Source organism: Euprymna scolopes, unplaced genomic scaffold (genome assembly GCF_053919585.1).
Source record: "Euprymna scolopes isolate OS-2025 unplaced genomic scaffold, ASM5391958v1 sca49, whole genome shotgun sequence".
Classification (NCBI taxonomy): domain Eukaryota; kingdom Metazoa; phylum Mollusca; class Cephalopoda; order Sepiida; family Sepiolidae; genus Euprymna; species Euprymna scolopes.
In genome coordinates, this window is record NW_027633535.1 from 112,501 (window position 1) to 122,500 (window position 10,000).

Sequence of the window (10,000 nt, forward strand, 5' to 3'; positions counted from 1 at the left end):
CCCGGGTCGGTGTGCGGGCCTCCAGAGCTCGATAAAGTAGTGGTGTCGCTAGCGGTCGAGAAGGCACTTTTCGACGCCTACTGCCACCCCCACATGGCGGTAGGCGCAAAACTGGAAAATCGCCGACCAGAAATGTCGCTTCGTATAATCGACGTTTTTTTTGACCACCATTTTCAGGTGTCGGAGGTGGGTCTGGACGAATACCAACACCATTTCTGGGGTTTCACAACCGCCCGGCTTCTCCGACATATGTTGGAAAGGAGTAGCGATCGAGCGAAGGGGGCTGTCGGTAGGCGGCCGCGGGTTGCATGTGTGCCCGGGACAGCACCCCCATCCAACTAAGGGGTGTCCCCCGGGGGCCAGGGGGACCTCGTCCAGGTCGGCCGGGCGCTTCCAGACGCCTACCGACACCGGTCAGGTCGGCGAGGCTCCCGGCGGCCCCGAGCGGGACCACAGGTTGCGGAAGGCGTCCAAGTGAGCGGCGGCGACGCCAGGAGGCCCCCGGGGTCGACTCCGCGGCCCCCGGGTCGGTGTGCGGGCCTCCAGAGCTCGATAAAGTAGTGGTGTCGCTAGCGGTCGAGAAGGCACTTTTCGACGCCTACTGCCACCCCCACATGGCGGTAGGCGCAAAACTGGAAAATCGCCGACCAGAAATGTCGCTTCGTATAATCGACGTTTTTTTTGACCACCATTTTCAGGTGTCGGAGGTGGGTCTGGACGAATACCAACACCATTTCTGGGGTTTCACAACCGCCCGGCTTCTCCGACATATGTTGGAAAGGAGTAGCGATCGAGCGAAGGGGGCTGTCGGTAGGCGGCCGCGGGTTGCATGTGTGCCCGGGACAGCACCCCCATCCAACTAAGGGGTGTCCCCCGGGGGCCAGGGGGACCTCGTCCAGGTCGGCCGGGCGCTTCCAGACGCCTACCGACACCGGTCAGGTCGGCGAGGCTCCCGGCGGCCCCGAGCGGGACCACAGGTTGCGGAAGGCGTCCAAGTGAGCGGCGGCGACGCCAGGAGGCCCCCGGGGTCGACTCCGCGGCCCCCGGGTCGGTGTGCGGGCCTCCAGAGCTCGATAAAGTAGTGGTGTCGCTAGCGGTCGAGAAGGCACTTTTCGACGCCTACTGCCACCCCCACATGGCGGTAGGCGCAAAACTGGAAAATCGCCGACCAGAAATGTCGCTTCGTATAATCGACGTTTTTTTTGACCACCATTTTCAGGTGTCGGAGGTGGGTCTGGACGAATACCAACACCATTTCTGGGGTTTCACAACCGCCCGGCTTCTCCGACATATGTTGGAAAGGAGTAGCGATCGAGCGAAGGGGGCTGTCGGTAGGCGGCCGCGGGTTGCATGTGTGCCCGGGACAGCACCCCCATCCAACTAAGGGGTGTCCCCCGGGGGCCAGGGGGACCTCGTCCAGGTCGGCCGGGCGCTTCCAGACGCCTACCGACACCGGTCAGGTCGGCGAGGCTCCCGGCGGCCCCGAGCGGGACCACAGGTTGCGGAAGGCGTCCAAGTGAGCGGCGGCGAGACGCCAGGAGGCCCCCGGGGTCGACTCCGCGGCCCCCGGGTCAGGTGTGCGGGCCCTCCAGTAGGCTCGATAAAGTAGTGGTGTCGCTAGCGGTCGAGAAGGCACTTTTCGACGCCTACTGCCACCCCCACATGGCGGTAGGTGTAAAATCGGAATAGACCGGGACCAGGAATGTCGAGGGGGAAAAAAATGACAAAGTCCTGGTGTGCCTAGGCGTACGAGAAGGCACTTTGCGACGCCTACCGACATCCCCATGTGGCAGTAGGCGTAAAACTGGAAAATCGCCGACCAGAAATGTCGCTTCGTATAATCGACGTTTTTTTTGACCACCATTTTCAGGTGTCGGAGGTGGGTCTGGGACGAATACCAACACCATTTCTGGGGTTTTCCAGTTTGAAAGTTTTATAAAACATGTTCGGTAGGAAGCACACTTTGGTGTGTCGGTTCGTCGGAGCAGCGACTCTTTGCCTCGTGGTGGTCCGGAACGTCTCTACGGGCTTGTCGCAAAGGCGTCAGAAAGTGGCATCTCCGCCGCCTAGGGCTGTCACCGTTTATCGCTGTCGCCGCGCTCCAACTTGTTTTGATCCGCCGCCTTCGTTCCTGCCAACCGTGCGCCCGCTCATCGTCGTTAGGTTATAATACGTGGTACGTGTGTGTGCTTCTCCGTGGACCTAGGGCTGCTCGACGTGTCGAACGATATGTTGGAACAACTAACGGCCTCCTTTTCCTGGTTCCATAGTCGTCGTGGTACCCGCGTCGTCAGCCATATCTATGTCCACCATGTTTAGCCGATACGTTTGCTGCAGCTTCTGCTTCCGCCTCAGCGTTCGCCGCTCTCAGCCGCCGCTGTTGTTGCTGCCGTTCTGCCATTCAACCACTACCTGCGAATCTTTCGATGATCGGCCGAACGACCCATCGCTGTGCGACCGATAAATCCTCCGGAATTAGGGAGAAACGCCGCCGCTCTCTGCCGCCGTCGAACGGAAAAACGTACATTGTAACGAACGAAACGAACGAACGAACGAATTAACGAACGAGCGAACAAACAAACAAAAAATAGCCGCGGGGGATGCAACTATGTAGATCCTGATCCCCTTGTAACCATACGTACGTTGTTCGATGCTCTCCCGTCCTGGAAGTCGCCGGCAGCAAAACAGGAGGATGAGCAGCAGCAGGCGCCGCCGCCGTAACCGCCGCCTGCCTGCCGCCTCCTACTCCTGTCAGCGTCCGATCTCACAGCCGTGTGACCGTTCGCTGACACCCGATTTCTTTCCGTCTGGCAAAACCTTGGACGTCCCGCTCGCGGTACACGTGCTGCAGCGACTTCTCGTCCGACAACGCATAAGCGTCGACGTCTGCCGCCGCATCTTCTGATACGTGGACGGTGATAGCGCTAGTCCCTTCTTGCGCCACCTCCACCTTTGTTAGCGCCAAAAGAAGATCGATCGAGCAGTCGTGGTCGCAGTCGATTAACCCGTTTTCACCGTCCGCAGTTCCAGCCGCCGATCAAGTCGTTGCTCTTCTTGTTCGTTCTTCCCATACCGTCGATTTGCACGGCTGCCGGATGAGCCATCCTCTGTCCGGCGAAGCGCTCACGTCAGTGATCGATACTTGCACCGACAGTCCTCCCGCCGCGACTCGGTGCTCGAATCGGACTCGTTCGTTTTTATCTCGATGCGATTGTGAAAAGGGGACCGGTCGTCAATGTCGTGTGTGTCGGACGATGTTGTTCGCCCGGTCCGCCGCGTGTTGTCGTTTTTTTTTTTTTTTTTTTTTCCCCTAACGTTCGCCGTCGCACGGACGAAAAGGGTGAGAAAAAAAAAAAAGCTCGAAAAAGCCGCCCAAAAAAATCGGACCGAGGAGCCGCTTGCGAGAACGCGCCATGTGCACGTTGTCTCTCCTCGGTTTTCCGAGCACGAACACGACGCCGGTCGGTCGGTCGGTCGACGAAGGCGACGACGAAGGTGACGGGAAAATTTACGCCGCCGCTGCCCTGGTCCAGCTCCTCCCCGATGACGGCTGTGATGTTGACGTTGACGTTGGCGACGACGACGACGACACGGAGACGACGACGACGACGAGACGGCATCGATGGCGACCACGATGACGACGACCTCGACGAGTTCAGTCTGCCACCTTGACCTCCGATGTCCGTGTGCACTGCCGTCGTGCTGTTTGTCGTTTGTCGTATGTATCGCTGTCATGGGTGCCGTTGTCGTTGTTGTTGTCGACGTTGTTGCTTGCTCTCTCGTCTCGGTCGGTTGGTACGTTGATGACGACGACGACCGACGAAGACGAGACGACGACGACGAGACGGCATCGATGGCGACCACGATGACGACGACCTCGACGATTCCAGTCTGCACCTTGACCTCCGATGTCCGTGTGCACTGCCGTCGTGCTGTTTGTCGTTTGTCAGTATGTATCGCTGTCAAGGGTGCCGTTGTCGATGTTGTTGTTGTCGACGCTGTCGTCTGTTCTCTCTTCTCGGCCGGCTGTGACGTGGACGTTGACGACGACGACGACGAGACGGAATCGATGGCGACCACGATGACGACGACCTCGGCGAGTTCAGTCTGCACCTGACCCTCGATGTCCGTGTGCACTGCCGTCGTGCTGCTTGTGTCTTGTCGTATGTATCGCTGTCAAGGGTGCCGTTGTCGTTGTTGTTGTCGACGTTGGTCGCTTTCGTTCTTTGAGTCTCGGTCTCGGTCCAAGTCAGGGGAGAAACAAAAAAGGCATCAGCGCGGGCAGCGCGCTTCTTCTGACGGCGAACCCCCTCGAAAAATAAATAAACACGTGCCCGTCGTTGTAGTTGTCTGTCTTATGTCGGTCGGTCGGTCGGTCGGTCTGTCGTTCTGTCGAAACAAAGTCCCAAATTCCAACGATACCTGGTTGATCCTGCCAGTAGTCATATGCTTGTCTCAAAGCTTAAGCCATGCAAGTGTAAGTTCACGCCACGCATTAGAACGGGCGAAACCGCGAATGGCTCAGGAACCGGACCTAATCCTCGGGACCGTATTCCTCTCGGAGGCGATGGATAACTGTGGCAATTTCTAGAGCTAATACATGTGACACAGGCCGCGATCGGTCGGCGCGCCGTCGTCGCCACGCCTCGCGCGCTGGCACCCGCGTCGGCCGTTCCGGGTCGCGGCGCTACATATTAGACTGAGACCGATGCGCGTCATTCCGTCCTCCCGTCGTCGGCGTTCCCGCTCGCGGGTCCGTTCGGTGGCGGGGCTCATAGGGCGGCGCGCTCCGCTTTGGTGACTCTGGATAACTCACTGGTCGATCGCACGAGCTTTCACGCCCGGCGACGGGTCTCTCGAGGGTCCGCCCTATCAACTGTCGACGGTCGGTTAAGTGCCTACCGTGGTTACTACGGGTAACGGGGGAATCGGGGTTCGATTCCGGAGAGGGAGCATGCGAAACGGCTACCACATCCAAGGAAGGCAGCAGGCGCGCAAATTACCCACTCCCGGCACGGGGAGGTAGTGACGAAAAATAACGACGCGGGACTCTGTCGAGGCCCCGCGATCGGAATGAGTACACTTCAAATCCGTTAACGAGGACCAACCGGAGGGCAAGTCTGGTGCCAGCAGCCGCGGTAATTCCAGCTCCGGTAGCGTATATTAAAGTTGTTGCGGTTAAAAAGCTCGTAGTCCGAACTCGGGTTCGTGGTCGCGCAAGCGGCCCCGGGGCGGCGGCGCCATCGTCCGTCGTTGACTTTGGTCGTCCGTTCGCATTCCCGGCCCTTTCCGCCGGTGTCAACCGCTAGCATACCCGCCACGCGGTCCTGCCGGCGAGGTGGACGAGGAGGTCGTGATCGGGATCCGGGAAAAAAAAAACAAGTGGTCGTCGGTTCGGTTCCGGGAGTAGTCTAACGGGGGGGTGCTACGTGTGTGTGTTTGGGTGCGTTCATTCGCATCCCCGCACTCTGACCCCCGCGCTTCTCTCCCTCTCCCTTTCCGCGCGTTCCTCTTTTTTTTTGAACCCCCCGGTCCGCTCCGAGTCCCTGCTTCGTGTCTTGTCTGCGCGCGTGTTGCGGTCGGCGGTTTCTCCTCCAAGGGTGCTCTTAACCGAGTGTCCGCGGCGGCCGGTACGTTCACTTTGAAAAAATTAGAGTGCTCAGAGCGGGCTGTTCAAGCTTGCATACGATAAGCATGGAATGATGGAAGAGGGCCTCGTCTACGTCTGTCGGTCTCCGTCTACGGCGAGGCAATGATCGAAGGGAGCGGTCGGGGCCACTCGTATTGCGACGTTAGAGGTGAAATTCTTGGATCGTCGCAAGACGAACTGCAGCGATGGCGTGTGGCAAGCACGTTTTCCTCGATCAAGAGCGAAAGTCGGAGGTTCGAAGACGATCAGATACCGTCGTAGTTCCGACCGTAAACGATGCCGACCGGCGATCCGCCGGCGTTCGCTTCCATGACCCGGCGGGTAGCCTGCGGGAAACCAGAGTTCGGTTCCGGGGGGAGTATGGTTGCAAAGCTGAAACTTAAAGGAATTGACGGAAGGGCACCACCAGGAGTGGAGCCTGCGGCTTAATTTGACTCAACACGGGAAAACTCACCCGGTCCGGACACCGGTAGGATTGAACAGATCGATAGCTCTTTCTCGATTCGGTGGGTGGTGGTGCATGGCCGTTCTTGTTGGTGGAGCGATCCGTCTGGTTGATTCCGATAACGAACGAGACTCCGGCCTGCTAACTAGTGCGCCGATGTCAGTGATTTTTACGGCGGGCTCGGCGTCCTCCGTGGCGCTCGGGTCCGGGTCGGTTTTCTCACGCACTTCTTAGAGGGACGGGTGGCAGAAAGCCACACGAGGCGGAGCGATAACAGGTCTGTGATGCCCTTAGATGTCCGGGGCCGCACGCGCGCTACACTGGAGGTATCAGCGGGGACTTCGCCCCGGCCCGAGAGGGTTGGGAAACCTCTGAACCACCTCCCGTGATAGGGATCGGGGCCTGTAACCAACCCCGTGAACGAGGAATTCCCGGTAGGCGCGGGTCAACAGCCCGCGTCGATCACGTCCCTGCCCTTTGTACACACCGCCCGTCGCTACTACCGATCGAACGGTCCGGTGAGGTCCTCGGATCTGGCCGACGACGCCGCCGGGCAGTGCGCGACGTGTCCGTCACGACACTCGTGCATCTACGCCTCGGCGTTCGATGCCTGGAGAAGACGACCGAACCCGATCGTTTAGAGGAAGTAAAAGTCGTAACAAGGTTTCCGTAGGTGAACCTGCGGAAGGATCATTACCGTTTTCCCGTTCGAGACTGGTTTGTTGTTTTCCGGCCTACCTCCTCTGTCTGTCGGCGTCAACGCCTCGAATGCGCGCAAACAAACCCTATAAAAGGCGGAGCGAGAGATAGATTTGTGGTGACGCGGAGGTTTTTAAAGCCCCAGCTCTTCTTGCTTGCTTCCGCGTCTTACCACCTGTTTGTTTTTTCGCCCACCGCAAGTGATGGCCGCTTCTTCTTTGCCTTGTCGCCGCTTTATCGTTTTTTTTGTTTTTTTGCAGCCGCTGTGCCACCGCCGCTAGCTAAAAAAACAAACTACTCGCGACATTGCAATGCCGTCACGCCTCCTCGCACAGACCTCCTCGCACACTACTAAATCTATATAAACAAAAACTAATATAAAAAAACCAAGTGCTGAACCCTGGACGGGGGATCACTCGGCTCGTCCGTCGATGAAGAGCGCGGCCAGCCGCGATAACTGATGCGAATTGCAGGACTCAGTGAACATCGACACCTCGAACGCACATTGCGGCCCCGAGATCCCTTGTCTCGGGGCCACGTCCGGTCGAGAGGCGGAACGTTACATGTCTTTCTCCGTTAACGAAACGACATCTTGCCGTCCCCGTGCCCGCCCGGTCCTCGGCACGGTGGTAACCGGGACGTCGCAGGAGCGAGTGACGAGGGGGAAGAAAAATAAAAAAAGAATTGACTCCTTTCAATGTCTTTTTTTTTTTTAAAACCCTCTCCGGCCTCCTCCTTCGTCTCCCGCTGGCAGACCGCGGAGTCTTTTCCCTTTTCGACCGCGTGAAGAAACACTGTGGAGGAGGAGCAGGAGGAGTCTGTCCGAAAGCAGCCGAAGGGAGACCAAAAAAAAAGTACCGACCTAACCGACTGCCGACGTAAGCGCCGCCTGCTCGTCTCGCTCTCTGCCTCATGAAGGTGTCTCTCAGCGACGCCTCGAGCAGCGCGACGAGCACGGCCGTCGCACCGTAAAAAGGTGGCCGCGTCGTAGGCAACGCAACGTCGGATGGGGAGGACCCACGCTTTTTTTTAATTGTTGGCTTCTTCATTTTCGGTCGGACGGGCGCTATATCGGCCAGCCGTCGTCACACGGAGGGTACCGATCGAGATTCCTCTCCTCCAAACACCACACTCTACTAAAAACCGCCGCCCTCGGCTCGGACGAGACGACCCGCTGAACTTAAGCATATCGCTAAGCGGAGGAAAAGAAACCAACCGGGATTCCCTTAGTAACGGCGAGTGAACCGGGAGAAGCCCAACGCCGAATCCCGTCGCAAGTTAAAGGCTTCGGGACGTGTGGCGCATGGGTCGAAGGCAGCCGTTCGTTTTCGTCTCGCATAGTTCGGAGTTCCCTCGATCGGGGCCGCCCGCGGCGGGTGCCAGGCCCATTCGGTGCGGACGGCGAGCGACGGCCTTCGATCCGAGAGTCGGGTTGCTTGGGAACGCAGCCCAAATCGGGTGGTAAGCTCCATCCAAGGCTAAATACCGGGACGAGTCCGATAGTCGACAAGTACCGTGAGGGAAAGTTGAAAAGAACTTTGGAGAGAGAGTTCAAGAGAACGTGAAACCGCCCAGGGGTAAACGGGTGGGACCGCTCACCGCGATCGCGGGGGGACTCAGTCCGGTGCTGCCTAGGCTCGAGCCCAAACTCGATGTGTGTTCTTGAAAGAGAGGCCGTCGCGGCACAGGTCGTCGTTCGTCGTGTCCGCGGGGGACTCGTTCCCCGCGGTTCCAGCTTTTGTGCCCGCGTCGCCGACGAAGGAGACGGGCCGCGTGGATAGCGGGAAGGGAAACGTGGTGACGACCGCGGCGTCGGTAGGTGGCTGCGTCGGTTGGCTGCGACGGAGGGGACTCGTCCTCTCGATCGCTGCTGCCGCCGGGCCCTAACCCGCCGCATCCGTCGCCGCCGCTTCTTCTTTCCTCCTGCTCCCTCCGCGCGCGACTCCGCTGCACCCGTCCCCTTCATCATCGCTCGGCGTAATCATGGCGCGGGCGCTTCGGCGCGACCTCCGCGCGGCCGGCACCGGACGCACTTCCCCTCCGGTCCGTCGTCGCGACCCGTTCCCGGCGTGCAGGTCGAACACGCGGGTTTTTTTCCGTAGGCGGCAGGCGTTTCATCACCCTGAAAACCCCCGTCTTCCCACCTTGTGAAGTCGGGGGCCACCGGCCGTCGGGCCCGCGAACGTAACTGCCCCTTTCTGCCGGGAACGGAGGAAATCTGACACGATCCGTTACACGTGGCGAGCCGGTCCGTTTTGATCCCGCCGGAAGTCGCGTGCGGGCGACGCACTCTGTGTGTCGCTCCTTAGGCGCCCCACCGTCTCGGGCGCGTGCGCGATGAGAGGCGGGATAGGACTGGCGCGGCCTCGCCGTCACGCACCTCGCCGACGTTTCGGGTTCTTGTCGGGGGCAACCCCGCCCGCGCCCGTTTCCGTTTCCGGAGAGGTCGCTCGGCGACGCTTTTTTACTCGAGCCGCCCGCCACCCCGGGTCAGCGACGTGCATCGGCAACCCACCCGACCCGTCTTGAAACACGGACCGAGGAGTCCTGGCCGTTCGCGAGTCGTAGGGGCCACCTCTGACTAACCCCGAAGGCGAAGCGAAAGCGAGAGAGCGTGTAGGAGGGCGTCGATCGGGAGAGGTGTCGTGGCAAAGTCGTCCGGGGGTCGTCGGGGGGTGTCGTCGGTCTCGTGCCGTCGTCTTCTCCTCGCCTCACCCGCCTCCGAGCCGTGCCCGATCCCGCCGGCGCGGCGTTTTCGGCCTTCCGCCGTCGCTGCTGCGGTGCCCGCAACTTTTCCTTTTTTCTCTCTTCCCGAGAGAGATAGGAGAGGGAAGGCTCGTGGCTGACGTGCGGTTGTTTTTCCCTCCTCCCCGAGAGGGGACCGGCGCATCATCCAAAAAGGGGAATTGCCGGGCGCCAGCTTCCATATCCTCCTTCCGCCCATCGGTGAGATCCCGCGGCTTGAACTAGTCCTATTTTGTCGTCGAGTTTAGGCGCTGCGCGCGGGCGCATCACCCCCGGGTCGGTTTCCCCTTTTTCCGAGTACGACTCGGCCGACTCTGGCGTAGCGAGCGACCAGGGACCCGAAAGATGGCGATCCACGCCCGGTCGGGATGAAGCCAGAGGAAACTCTGGTGGAAGTCCGAAGCGCCTCTGACGTGCAAATCGATCGTCGGAACCGGGTGTAGGGGCGAAAGACCAATCGA

At 59.8% G+C, this 10,000-nt stretch overlaps 1 protein-coding gene, 2 non-coding genes and 1 pseudogene across 3 annotated transcripts in view; all 4 read left to right on the top strand.

Annotated features, from left to right (window-relative positions):
• The first annotated feature begins 3,289 nt into the window (after positions 1–3,289).
• The window catches only part of LOC145274839 (uncharacterized), a 14,898-nt gene continuing 8,187 nt past the window's right edge, over positions 3,290–10,000 (top strand). The window contains exon 1 of the mRNA XM_080127487.1: positions 3,290–3,340. The gene's annotated coding sequence lies outside the window, so the exon portion shown is untranslated. The remainder of the gene's footprint in view (positions 3,341–10,000) is intronic.
• On the top strand, positions 4,420–6,791 carry LOC145274851 (small subunit ribosomal RNA; annotated as a pseudogene).
• Positions 7,191–7,348, top strand: LOC145274855 (5.8S ribosomal RNA). The gene has a single exon (XR_013866971.1). It is a non-coding gene; the product is annotated as a 5.8S ribosomal RNA (ribosomal RNA).
• The window catches only part of LOC145274857 (large subunit ribosomal RNA), a 5,724-nt gene continuing 3,665 nt past the window's right edge, over positions 7,942–10,000 (top strand). Inside the window, exon 1 of the ribosomal RNA XR_013866973.1 lies at positions 7,942–10,000. This exon is cut by the window's right edge and continues 3,665 nt beyond it. This is a non-coding gene — a ribosomal RNA (large subunit ribosomal RNA).